The following is a 14,065-nucleotide window of genomic DNA, read 5'->3' on the forward strand; positions in this document are numbered from 1 at the left end:
CCCGGGTTGCTCAACCGTGCGGCCGACGAGCTCTCACGAGCTGCGCTTCCCGGAGAGTGGAGACTCCACCCGCAGTCGGTTCAGCTGATTTGGAGGCGCTTCGGCGAGGCTCAAGTAGATCTGTTCGCCTCCCCGGAGACAGCCCACTGCCAGCTCTTTTTCTCCCTGACCGAGGGCACTCTCGGCACGGACGCACTGGCATGCAGCTGGCTGCGGGGCCTCCGCAAATTTATGCGTTTCCCCCAGTGAGCCTTCTCGCACAGACATTGTGCAAGATCAGGGAGGACGAGGAGCAGGTCCTTCTCCTCTGAGGAAGGATCTTCTGACTCAGAGACGGGGCACCTTATGGCACCCGCGTCCAGACCTCTGGAAATTACATGTCTGGTCCCTGGACGGGACGCGGAGGTTCTAAGTGACCTACCCCAAGGGGTAGTTGACACTATTACTTCGGCGCGAGCGCAGTCTACTAGACATGCCTACGCCCTTAAATGGAACCTGTTCGTTGATTGGTGTTCCTCCCGGGGAGAGGACCCCCCGAAGATGCCCGATCAGAGCCGTGCTCTCCTTTTTGCAGCAAGGGTTGGAGCGTAGGCTGTCCCCCTCAACCCTTAAAGTCTATGTGGCTGCTATATCCGCTCACCATGACCTCATAGAGGGAAGGTCGGTAGGGAAGCACGACCTGATCACCAGGTTTCTTAGGGGCGCCAGGAGGTTGAATCCCACTAGGCCCCCTTCCGTGCCCTCTTGGGACCTGTCGCTAGTGCTCACAGCACTGCAGCAGGCTCCCTTTGAGCCCTTGCAGTCAGTAGAGCTGAAGTTTCTCTCGATGAAAACTCTGCTCCTGCTCGCATTGGCTTCCATCAAGAGGGTAGGAGACCTGCACGCATTTTCGGTCGACGATTCGTGCCTAGAGTTTGGCCCGGCGGATTCCCAGGTAACACTGAGGCCCCGGCCTGGTTATGTGCCCAAGGTTCCCACGACTCCCTTCAGGGACCAAGTGGTGAGCCTGCAAGCGCTGCCCTCGGAGGAGGCAGACCCAGCCCTGGCTTTGCTTTGCCCCGTCCGAGCACTAAGATGCTACGTTGACCGGACACAAAGCTTCAGGACCTCAGACCAGCTCTTTGTGTGTCATGGAGACAGGCAGAAGGGGAATGCCGTCTCCAAGCAGAGGATGGCCCACTGGATAGTGGATGCCATTACCCTGGCCTATCAGGTTCAGGGTGTGCCCTGCCCCCTCAGGCTGAGAGCACACTCGACTAGGAGTGTTGCATCCTCCTGGGCATTGGCTCGTGGCACCTCGCTAAATGACATTTGTAGAGCGGCGGGCTGGGCGACCCCTAACACGTTCACAAGGTTCTATAGCCTTCGTGTAGATACAGTTTCCTCCTGTGTTCTCACCTCAAACGGGTAGGCACAGAGAGGCCTCGGGTCGGCTTGCTATATTGCTCCAGAGTAACCTAAGAGTAGCTCTGTCGAGCTCCTCCGCCGAGCTTGACAGCCGACGTAGCGGAACGTCAGGCGTCAGGCCCTCACTCGATGAATCTTTCAGAACCGGTAGAGGGCTAGACTCTACGAAGAGACTTAATTGCATCTCTTACAATTCCACATTGCGCCCTAGAGGCTGTGTGTTTCCCCGGTAGTACTTCTACCAGTATACGAGGGTTCAATCACCTCCAATCTTCCATATAAACCTGAATTGAGTGATATGTGTATTGCTCCGAACCTCCTATCGGAAGGACGTGAGCTCCGCATATTCCCAGTGCTCCAGTTTCACTGAAATGGATGGTGCTGAGTTATACAGTGACTGGCTCTCCTTGATGCGAGCCCCTGGCCAAAGCCAGTAACGGGACCCAGGGGGGCCCGCTCAGGACACTGGAAGGGACAGCAGCCACGGCGCTTTGTTAGGGATCCCAATTCGTCGGTCTCGACGAGACGTCGAAGAGACCGACTGATAGGGAACGTCTCGGTTACGTATTGTAACCCTCGTTCCCTGAAGGAGGGAACGGAGACGTCTCGTCCCGTCGCCGCGGCTCCTGTACCACCGCTGTACGGCCGGGCCTGTCCCAGCTCCTCAGCGAAACCTTGATGATGCATGCACCTGCTGCGCATTATATGCTCACGCTGTGATCAGCCGCAGCTGGCTGCAATCATGCATGCCAATATTCATTGGCTCGTTTGTATACACACGAAGTAGATTGGTCTATCCAGGCGATATTCCAATTCGTCGGTCTCGACGAGACGTCTCCGTTCCCTCCTTCAGGGAACGAGGGTTACAATACGTAACCGAGACGTTTTTGGATATGGTAAGATTAAACTTATTTTAGTGAATGAAGTACCACATTTCAGTTATCATTTTGTTAGGGTGGGTACACAAAATATTATTTTATCATTTCTTCAAGAAAATCATCAATCTATCTGCTTTCTAACAGCTTCATATGGCCATAAACATTTATCTTTAACATGGCTTTCAGCACTATAGATTATTAAAGTTTCACTTTCACTGTGACAAAGGCAGTAAATATGGTGCAAGAAACTATTAAAATAGTATAACTATTTAACCCTCATGTGGTGTTCAAAATCCTAAAAAATGACAGGCCTATAAAAAATAGCTTATAAATCCTCCATTTAACCACATTTTCACCCAATCTTGGATTCAATCTTTTTGTCAACTTGTTTTCTGTCAATTAGGACTGGTTTTATATTTCTATTTGCATCTAATTAATTGTTGGCCTCATTTATCTGAAAGTAGGCATCTCATTTTTTAAGTAAAAAAAAATCATTATTTTTGAATAATTTTGGAAATATTAAAAAAATATGAAAAAATATTGGTTCTGTTAATCACACTAGTCTACTTTAATGGTTCACCAGGAAGTTTGTTTTGAAAAACTTTTATTTTGTAAAAAATGGCACATAGTCACACTTGTGGTGTTCCCGGTCAAAAATGACAGGCCTATAAAAAATAGCTTATAAATCACTAATTTAACCACATTTTCACCCAATCTTGGATTCAATCTTTTTGTCAACTTGTTTTCTGTCAATTAGGACTGGTTTTATATTTCTATTTGCATCTAGTTAATTGTGGGCCTCATTTATCTGAGAGTAGGCATCTCATTTTTTAAGTAAAAAAAATCATTATTTTTGAATAATTTTGGAAATATGAAAAAATATTGGTTCTGTTGATCACACAAGTCTACTTTAATGGTTCACCAGGAAGTTTGTTTTGAAAAACTTTTATTTTGTAAAAAAAAATGGCACATAGTCACACTTGTGGTGTTCCCGGTCAAAAATGACAGGCCTATAAAAAATAGCTTATAAATCACTCATTTAACCACATTTTCACCCAATCTTGCATTCAATCTTTGTATCAACTTGTTTTCTTTCATTTAGGACTGGTTTTATATTTAATTTTCAAACAGTTCAACTGTAGGAGTCATTTATCCGAGCTTATGCACCTCAATTTTTGAGTGAAAAAAACATTTTTTGTTAATAATTTTGGCAATATTGAGAAAAATATTTTAAAAAACTGCACTGTTGATCACACTAGTCTACTTTAATGTTTAACCAGGAATTTTTTTTTTGAAATGCTTTTATTTTGTACAAAATGACACAGAGTCACACTTGTGGTGTTCCCGGTCAAAAATGACCAGCCTACACAAAATAGCTTATAAATCACTTGTTAAGCTATATTATCACCAAAAATTGGATTCAATCTTTTTATCAACTTGTTTTCTTTCAATTAGGACTGGTTTTGTATTTTATTTTCAAACGGTTTAATTGTAGGAGTCATTTATCCGAGCTCCTGGTCATTGAAAGTGAATGGGGGAGACTGAAAATTAGAGAAAATTTTAGTTGTCAGGAGCATGTTTATCATGTTCACATATGTATATGTGTGCTTGCAGACATAGAGCCATTGGACATGTGCATGCATTAATGCTTTAATGTTTAACTGAAATGATTTTATTTTGTATAAAATGGCACAGTGTCACACTTGTGGTGTTCCTGCTCAAAAATGACCGGCCATTAAAAAGTTAATGTACTGTAGAAGATCACAAAACACGGCACTTATATTTTGCAATGCTTTTATTTTGAAAAAAGGGGTGCACAGTAACACTTGTGCTGTTCCTTGACAAATCTAACCATTGTGACATACAAGAAAGAACACATTAACGCTGTCATATAGAGAAAACAAATCATACACTTCTTTCAGTTTTCCAAATTATGAACTAACCAAAACGACAAACACCAGGTCTCTGTGTAAACTCATGCAAATGACTAACAAAAGCATTTTTTTTTTAAATTATCACTGTGAAAAAGTCTTTCAGAAAATAGTTTGTGTGTGTGTGTGTGTGTGTGTGTGTACTGGTATTCATCACGTTGTGGGGACCAAATGTCCCCACAAGGATAGGAATACCAGTAATTTTTGACCTTGTGGGGACATTTCTGAGGTCCCCATGAGGAAACAGGCTTATAAATTATACACAATGAGTTTTTTTGAGGAAGTAAAAGTATGCACAATCTCCTGTGAGGGCTAGGTTTAGGTGTAGGGTAGGTGTAGGGTGATAGAAAATACGGTTTGTACAGTATAAAAACCATTACGCCTATGGAATGTCCCCATAAAACATGTAAACCAGTGTGTGTGTGTGTGTGTGTGTGTGTGTGTGTGTGTGTGTGTGTGGCATACATGTATCCATGCATGCACATGTCCAATGGCTCTATGTCTGCAAGCACACATATACATATGTGAACATGATAAACATGCTCCTGACAACTAAAATTTTCTCTAATTTTCAGTCTCCCCATTCACTTTCAATGACCAGGAGCTCGGATAAATGACTCCTACAATTAAACCGTTTGAAAATAAAATACAAAACCAGTCCTAATTGAAAGAAAACAAGTTGATAAAAAGATTGAATCCAATTTTTGGTGATAATATAGCTTAACAAGTGATTTATAAGCTATTTTGTGTAGGCTGGTCATTTTTGACCGGGAACACCGCAAGTGTGACTCTGTGTCATTTTGTACAAAATAAAAGCATTTCAAAAGAAATGTCCTGGTTAAACATTAAGGCCACGCCCTAGGACCCACCGGTGGGTCCGCAGGGGGGTCATCGTATTATTTTTAAAAAATCTATTAATTGTTAAGCACAAAACTAGACATATATGGTATTTTTTGAAAGCTTAGAACCTCTGCTTTCTTGCGAATCCCATGATATTTGCATTAATTTTACATAAAAAAAAAAATACAGTCTAAATTCGTTATTGCGCAACCTCCCCCCCCCCCCTCGAGAAAATCAGACAAATAATGATGTTTCATATTTATGGCACACAAACTCACTAAAAATAGACAAGTCATATATCAAATGAAAGCTCTTACTCTCAGGAATATAAATATGTGCTTCACTTCACAGATTTTTCACATTACAGTAAAATATCAAAGAATAATTTCAAAAGAATCACGAAAACTGAAATGACTCCTGTGAACAAGCCAACTTTTGCATCATATTTCTGCACTAATAACTACATCTGTGCTCACATACTAGCCTAAAATCCTATATCAACTTTTAGCTTAGGTTGTTTTCTTCAAAATGAGACCATTTCTGTCAGTTTATTCCGAAGTATATGGGTAGGGCGCCCTTTGGTGTGTCTACTGCTTTCAGAAATTGAAAAAAAATTACTAATGCAAAAGCACAATCGGAGATTCTTATGCCTCCTTTCAGTCAAAGCTAAATAACTTTTGCTTGGAAGATGTTATCAACAAAATTCTTTTTTCTCGTGTTTCCTGCCACCTTGTGGAATCAAAAGAAACTTTCTGCTGGGAAATAGACCAAACAGGTCCTAAATTACAGACTTGTAAATATCAACTAAAATCTCTTCAGCTCTGGCCACTCCCTTGGACCCACCGACGGGTCCACGGGGGGGGGTCATCGTATTATTATTTTTAAATCTATGAACTGTGAAGCACAAAACTAGACATATATGGTATTTTTTGAAAGCTTAGAACCTCTGCTTTCTTGCGAATCCCATGATATTTGCATTAATTTTACATAAAAAAAAAAAAAATACAGTCTAAATTCGTTATTGCGCAACCTCCCCCCCCCCCTCGAGAAAATCAGACAAATAATGATGTTTCATATTTATGGCACACAAACTCACTAAAAATAGACAAGTCATATATCAAATGAAAGCTCTTACTCTCAGGAATATAAATATGTGCTAGTGGAATCAAAAGAATCCTCCTAAAGGAACATAGACCTAACTGGTCCTTATTTACAGACTTCTAAATAACAACTAAATTAAAACAATAATAATTTTTCTTACTTTTTCTTTGTGTTTATGACAATATTGTAAAAATATGAAATCCAAAATATGCAATATTTTACCCATGTTTTAAAACACTGAATATTTCCTGTCAAATGAGACCATTTTTATCAATTTATTCCAAAGTATGTGGTTAGGGCGCTCTTTTAAGTTCAGGTGTGTCTACTGCATTCAGAAAAAAAAAAAGAGAATTAAAGGAGACTCCAATGCCTCATTTCAGTCAAAGCTAAATAACTTTTGCTTGGAAGATGTTATCAACAAAATTCTTTTTTCTCGTGTTTACTGCCACCTAGTGGAATAAAATGAGACCTCTTGAAGGAACATAGACCAAACTTTTCCTAATTTACAGATATATACATAAAAAAATAATAAAAAAATATATAAAAATCTGACTTTTTGACTGTGTTTATGACAATATTACAAACATATACAATACAAAATATGCAAAAATTTACTCATGTTTTAAAATTCAAAAAGTTTCCTGTCAAATGAGACCATTTTTATCAATTTATTCCAAAGTATGTGGTTAGGGCGCTCTCTTAAATTCTGGTGTGCCTAACTCTGAAAAAAATCCAAAATAAGCTGCAGAGCTTAAGGGGTTAAAGTAGACTAGTGTGATCAACAGTGCAATTTATTTTCATATTTTTCTCAATATTGCCAAAATTATTAACAAATAATGCTTTTTTCCACTCAAAAACTGAGGTGCATAAGCTCGGATAAATGACTCCTACAATTAAACTGAATACAAAACCAGTCCTAATTGAAAGAAAACAAGTTGATAAAAAGATTGAATCCAATTTTTGGTGATAATATAGCATAACAAGTGATTTATAAGCTATTTTGTGTAGGCTCGTCATTTTTGACCGGGAACACCACAAGTGTGACTCTGTGTCATTTTGTACAAAATAAAAGCATTTCAAAAGAAATTTTCTGGTTAAACATTAAAGTAGACTAGTGTGATCAACAGTGCAATTTATTTTCATATTTTTCTCAATATTGCCAAAATTATTAACAAATAATGCCTTTTTCACTCAAAAACTGAGGTGCATAAGCTCGGATAAATGACTCCTACAATTAAACTGTTTGAAAATTGAATACAAAACCAGTCCTAATTGAAAGAAAACAAGTTGATAAAAAGATTGAATCCAATTTTTGGGGATAATATAGCATAACGAGGGATTTATAAGCTATTTTGTGTAGGCCTGTCATTTTTGACCGGGAACACCATAGGTGTAACAAGGTGAAAAAAACAACACAAAAAAAGTAAAAAAAATAAAAATAAAAAATGTGGACAAGTTGTTATTGTTACGGAAGCAGACCAGAAGACTGAGGTAAGTGACAATGATAATAAGTTTATTTACAGCAGAGCAGGATGATGATGATAGCGTGAAAAGACCGGGTAAGTGAACAGTTCTGGATGAGTTTCTTGATGTGTAGATGGATACGTGAAGACAGTATATCTTTTCCTTTCCAGGAACGACGGGAGGAGGACCGGTGAAGGTGGAAACACTCACACACACACTGCTGGAGATCCGTGAACAGACTTATGGCTGACACACCGCTGACTGGAGACTGAGACGAGACTACGACTAGGATGGACGAGAATACAGGTAATTATCAGAAGGTAAGTTAGAAGGGAAGTATAGCAGGGAATTGAGACCACAAAAGTGAAGCTCAATGAGTCCGCTTCGTGCAAACGAGCCCGGACAATGATGACTGTGTGTGTGGTGCTCATATGGTGAGTTGCTGATTGAGTGCAGGTGCGTGGTGATCAGAACTCAGGTGATTGTGATCGGGGTGTGATTGTGGGTGCAGAACCTGACCAATCCGTAACAGTTATAGTCTCTGTGAACAAAGTCACTAAGTTTCAGTTCAATGCGATAACATTAACTAGTATTTTCAGGAAAAAGAAAATCGTCTTCAGTCAAAAATGACATGAACACCACATGAGGGTTAAATAGATAAACTGTTCGGCATGATGACGACGTTTAAAGCCTCCGACAGGGCCTGTAGTCCCATTTAGTAGCATGTTAGCAACCATATTTTTTAAGAAACATAAGAGTTTAAACAATTAAATAAAAATCAAAAGTGGGGTTTAACTGGTGTGTTTTATGTCATAGAATAAAATGTGAAAGGATTATGAGTTTGTGTTATAGTTTAGTTCTTCATGTATATAGAGGCATATTATTTGAATGGGCGTGCAGGCTGTGCTCTGTTGTTCTGCCATGTCCTCGTGGTATCTGGGAATATTTTACAACTACAACTTATAATTATTACATAAATAATGAGTATTCTGCAGTTTTAAAATAATGTTTAACTTTACCAACTATGTTTAATACTCAGTATATTTTGTCATCTTATAGTAGTTTATCACTTTAAGATATAGGCACAGTTCTAATTAAAAAGCAAAATTAAACTAATTTTAGACTAAAGTAGGTTTTATATTTTCATATATCATCATGTTGACTAAAATCAAGTACATGGTTCAGAGAAGTTATAGTAATTATCTTATAAAAGTCTAACTTTTACCTTTTTTTTTTCTTTTTTTTTTTTTTAAACAGATGCTGGAATCCAGAAATTTCTTCACCTGAGGCCTACTGGGGATGGCAATAAACCAAAAACTAACCAAGCTGTGGCAATACAAACCTGTAGACCTTGATGTTCTGTTTCTTATGCCTGTTCAGTGTTTTGATCAGTTATATATGTAATTGTTTCTTTTTTTCTGTTTGATTGTGCAGGTCATTAACATTTTTTTCCTATTTAAATAAATTCTGTTTAAATAAAGATGTTTCTTTGTGTAGCTTACTGTACCATTTAACATTTAAGGCTTAACCCTCATGTGGTGTTCAAAATCCTATTACACCTATGGTGTTCCCGGTCAAAAATGACAGGCCTATAAAAAATAGCTTATAAATCACTCATTTAACCACATTTTCACCCAATCTTGGATTCAATCTTTTTGTCAACTTGTTTTCTGTCAATTAGGACTGGTTTTATATTTCTATTTGCATCTAATTAATTGTGGGCCTCATTTATCTGAGAGTAGGCATCTATTTTTTTAAGTAAAAAAATCATTATTTTTGAATAATTTTGGAAATATTAAAAAAATATGAACAAATATTGGTTCTGTTGATCACACTAGTCTACTTTAATGGTTCACCAGGAAGTTTGTTTTGAAAAACTTTTATTTTGTAAAAAAAATGGCACATAGTCACACTTGTGGTGTTCCCTGTCAAAAATGACAGGCCTATAAAAAATTGCTTATAAATTACTCATTTAACCACATTTTCACCCAATCTTGGATTCAATCTTTTTGTCAACTTGTTTTCTGTCAATTAGGACTGGTTTTATATTTCTATTTGCATCTAATTAATTGTGGGCCTCATTTATCTGAGAGTAGGCATGTAATTTTTTTAAGTAAAAAAATGAGAACATCACAGTTCCAAAACAAAAAGTCATAATATTTTGTCTGGAAGGTGTGATGAAACAAGAACATGAAAGAGAGATTCTTTTGAAGCAGGGTCACTGCAGTCACAGCCAGTTTGTGCGTGAGTGTGATTTTAGGTGTGTGAGTGTGTGTTCGAATGTGGTAATGTCAGATTGATGAATGGATATTAGATAAAAAAAATTTATCACTGTGAAAAAGAATGTTTCTTTCAGAAAATAGTTTGTGTGTGTGTGTGTGTGTGTGTGCGTGCGTGCGTGCGTGGCATACATGTATCCATGCATGCACATGTCCAATGGCTCTATGTCTGCAAGCACACATATACATATGTGAACATGATAAACATGCTCCTGACAACTACATTTTTCTCTAATTTTCAGTCTCCCCCATTCACTTTCAATGACCAGGAGCTCAGATAAATGACTCCTACAATTAAACCGTTTGAAAATGAAATACAAAACCAGTCGTAATTAAAAGAAAACAAGTTGATAAAAAGATTGAATCCAATTTTTGGTGATAATATAGCATAACAAGTGATTTATAAGATATTTTGTGTAGGCTCGTCATTTTTGACCAGGAACACCACAAGTGTGACTCTTTGTCATTTTGTACAAAATAAAAGCATTTCAAAATAAATTTCCTGGTTAAACATTAAAGTAGACTAGTGTGATCAACAGTGCAATGTATTTTCATATTTTTCTCAATATTGCCAAAATTATTAACAAATAATGTTTTTTTCACTCAAGAACTGAGGTGCATAAGCTTGGATAAATGACTCCTACAATTAAACTGTTTGAAAATTGAATACAAAACCAGTCCTAATTGAAAGAAAACAAGTTGATAAAAAGATTGAATCCAATTTTTGGGGATAATATAGCATAACGAGGGATTTATAAGCTATTTTGTGTAGGCCTGTCATTTTTGACCGGGAACACCATAGGTGTAACAAGGTGAAAAAAACAACACAAAAAAGTAAAAAATAAACAAATAAAAAATGTGGACAAGTTGTTATAGTCTCTGTGAACAAAGTCACTAAGTTTCAGTTCAATGCGATAACATTAACTAGTATTTTCAGGAAAAAGAAAATCTTCTCCAGTCAAAAATGACATGAACACCACATGAGGGTTAAGGTGTGAAATGTGCAATGCACTGCAACTTTGTAGAGTATAGTATCTCACATGTGTCTACAACCTGTATTTAACGATCAAAGATCACATATTAAAATATTAAATATATGAAACCATATATTTCATGCATATGTCTAATTTGTATATAACGTACTAAAAAATGCATATATCTCACATATATTAATAATTATATACATTCCATATATGGCAATACATGTATTATACATACATAAACATATATTTTTGTATGGAGTAGACTTATATGTCAATATATGAAATTGTTCCATTTTCTAATAGGAATCATATATGGATATGGCATATGTAAAACATGTATTTAATATATGGGTATTTCATATAAGCACATATATTACATTTCTGTATGGGAAAGTCCTCTGTTCAGATGAGAACAAATTTTGTATTTCATTTGGAAACCAGGGTCCCAAGTTGCTTGAAGTCCAGTGTTCAGTTTGTGATATCCAGTCTGTGATGATTTGGGGTGATCACACAGGCTTCTCCCAAAAGATAATAAGACAATGTACAAGAGGCATCATTGTGGAAAAAAATATTACTCATCTTTTATTTACATTTGAACAAAAAGTGTCATGTCCAAAATTATTCATACCCTTCTCAATAATCAATAGAAAAGCCTTTATTGGCTATTCCAGCAATCAAACACTTCCTATAATTGCTGACCAGCTTTTTGCATGTCTCCAGTGGTATTTTTGCCCATTCATCTTTAGCGATGAGCTCCAACTCTTTCAGGTTGGAGGGCCTCCTTGCCATCACCCTGATCTTTAGCTCCCTCCACAGATTCTCAATTGGATTTAAGTTAGGACTCTGGCTGGGCCACTGCAAAACGTTGATGTTTTTGTCTGCTAACCATTTCTTCACCACTTTTGCTGTGTGTTTTGGGTCGTTGTCGTGCTGAAATGTCCACTGGTGCCCAAGGCCAAGTTTCTCTGTAGACTGCCTGATGTTGTTGTTGAGAATTTTGATGTATTGCTCCTTTTTCATGTTGCCGTTTACTGTGATTAGGTTCCCTGGTCCACTGGCTGAAAAACACCCCCAAAACATTAGGTTCCCACCACCATGTTTTCCCACTCCTTTTTTATGCCAAATGAAGACTACATCATTGTGGCCGAACAATTCAATTTTTGTTTCATCTGACCATAAAACAGAAGACCAGAAGTCTTCTTCTTTGTCTAGATGAGCATTTGCAAAGGCCAAGTGGGCTTTTGTGTGCCTTATCTGGAGAAGTGGTGTCCTCCTTGGTCTGCATCCGTGGATCCCAGCGGTGTGCAGTGTCCCTTGGACTGTCTGCCTTTGAGATGTTGCCACCAACAGAGCCCAGATTCATCAGGATGGCCTTGGTGGTGATCCTTGGATTCTTTTTTACCTCTCTCACTATCCTCCTGGCCAGACCAGGTGTCACTTTTGGCTTCCGACCACGTCCTCTGAGATTTTTCACAATGCGGAACGTCTTTCTAATAATACTTTGCAATGTAGCCACTGGAACTTCAAAGCATTTAGATATGGTCTTATAGCCATTTCCTGAATTGTGAGCAGCCACAATGCGCAGCCGCAGGTCCTCAGTGAGCTCCTTTGTCTTAGCCATGACTGTCCACAAACCAACAGCAGAAAGCTTCTGTTTTTCACCTGTTGAGTTTATTAAAACAGCTGTTCCCATTGAATCAGGGTAATTAGGATGCTTTAGAACAGCTTGGACTATTTGGAATGGTATAGAACTTTGGATTTTCCCATAGACTGTGACAGTTTGCAAAGGGTATGAATTATTTTGGACATGCCACTTTTTGTTCAAATGTAAATAAAATCTGAGAAATATTTTTTTTTTTTTGCCACAATGATGCCTCTTGTACATCGTCTTATTATCTTTTGGGAGAAGCCTGTATCATTTTAGGTAAAAAAAACAAACAAACAAAAAAAAACATTTGCCTGAAAAAAAAAGTAACTTTAAGTCATAATTTGCCAAGGGTATGAATAATTTCGGGCTTGACTGTATGTATGTGTATGTATATATATATATATATATATATATATATATATATATATACACACACACACACACACACACACACACACACACACACACACACACACACACACACACACACACACACACACACACACACACACACACACACACACACACACACAAGTTTTATATAGGAGCAACCCTAACTTCTAAACCTACCCTTGCAATTTTTTGGCTCTGATAGGGCCCAAAAAAGGACAATGATTTCAGATATTGCCATCCTATGGGGACATTTTGTCCCTATAAAATATGGTTTACTGTACCTGAACCACACACACTTATAAAATTGCATTTGGTTAGCCCTAGATTGCAATCAGGTTGTATAGAAACTACATTATATATCTATTGAATCTACAGATGCACTAAATGGTTAACTGATTAACCATAAAGATGAGTTTTAGATTAAATAATTTACAAATGTATTAAACTGAATGAGAAGACATGAAATGGAAAGTTGGACAGTAAGATATTTATGAAAGGCAATTACTGTGAATGAAACATTTATATAGATAAAACACTTATTTTGTTTAATGAAACTTATATTTTGTGATTGTGTGTAATTGTATTAAAACAATTAAAAATATGCTTTATTGTTTGAAAAAAAATGTACTTTTGACGATTTGTTGTAAGATTAGTACTAAGATTTGGAAAATGTAGTACCAGTTGCTTGTGAAACTAAAAAAAAAAAACTGTAAGTAGATATATAAATAAGCTGATGTATGTTCTAAACATTTTAAACAATCTAAACAAGTCAGTTAATAAGGTATCTAGAATTGTTCATGCATTTTGAGGTGCCCATGATAACACTGCGTCTTCAAAGCACTCATGAAATGCCAAATTTAACCTTCACAACATTGTCTTTTAAAAATCCATCACTTACCCTTATCTTGCTCACTTTCTTTTCTATTTTTCCTTTTCTATGCACCAGATTGAAGGTGGCACATCGCTTTGACATGAGGGTGAAGCATAATTTGCGGGGCCCTATGCAACTTGCGTAATAAGTATAAAGGGCCAATCGGCTCTGACCCCTGTCCTATAGAGAAGAACAGAGAGATTGTGTAGACCCTCAGAAAGACTGGGGGTGGCAGCAGTGAACACAACTTCAGCACCATATTAGTTAAGT

This window comes from Garra rufa, chromosome 11 (assembly GCF_049309525.1).
Source record: "Garra rufa chromosome 11, GarRuf1.0, whole genome shotgun sequence".
In the NCBI taxonomy this organism is placed as follows: Eukaryota; Metazoa; Chordata; class Actinopteri; order Cypriniformes; family Cyprinidae; genus Garra; species Garra rufa.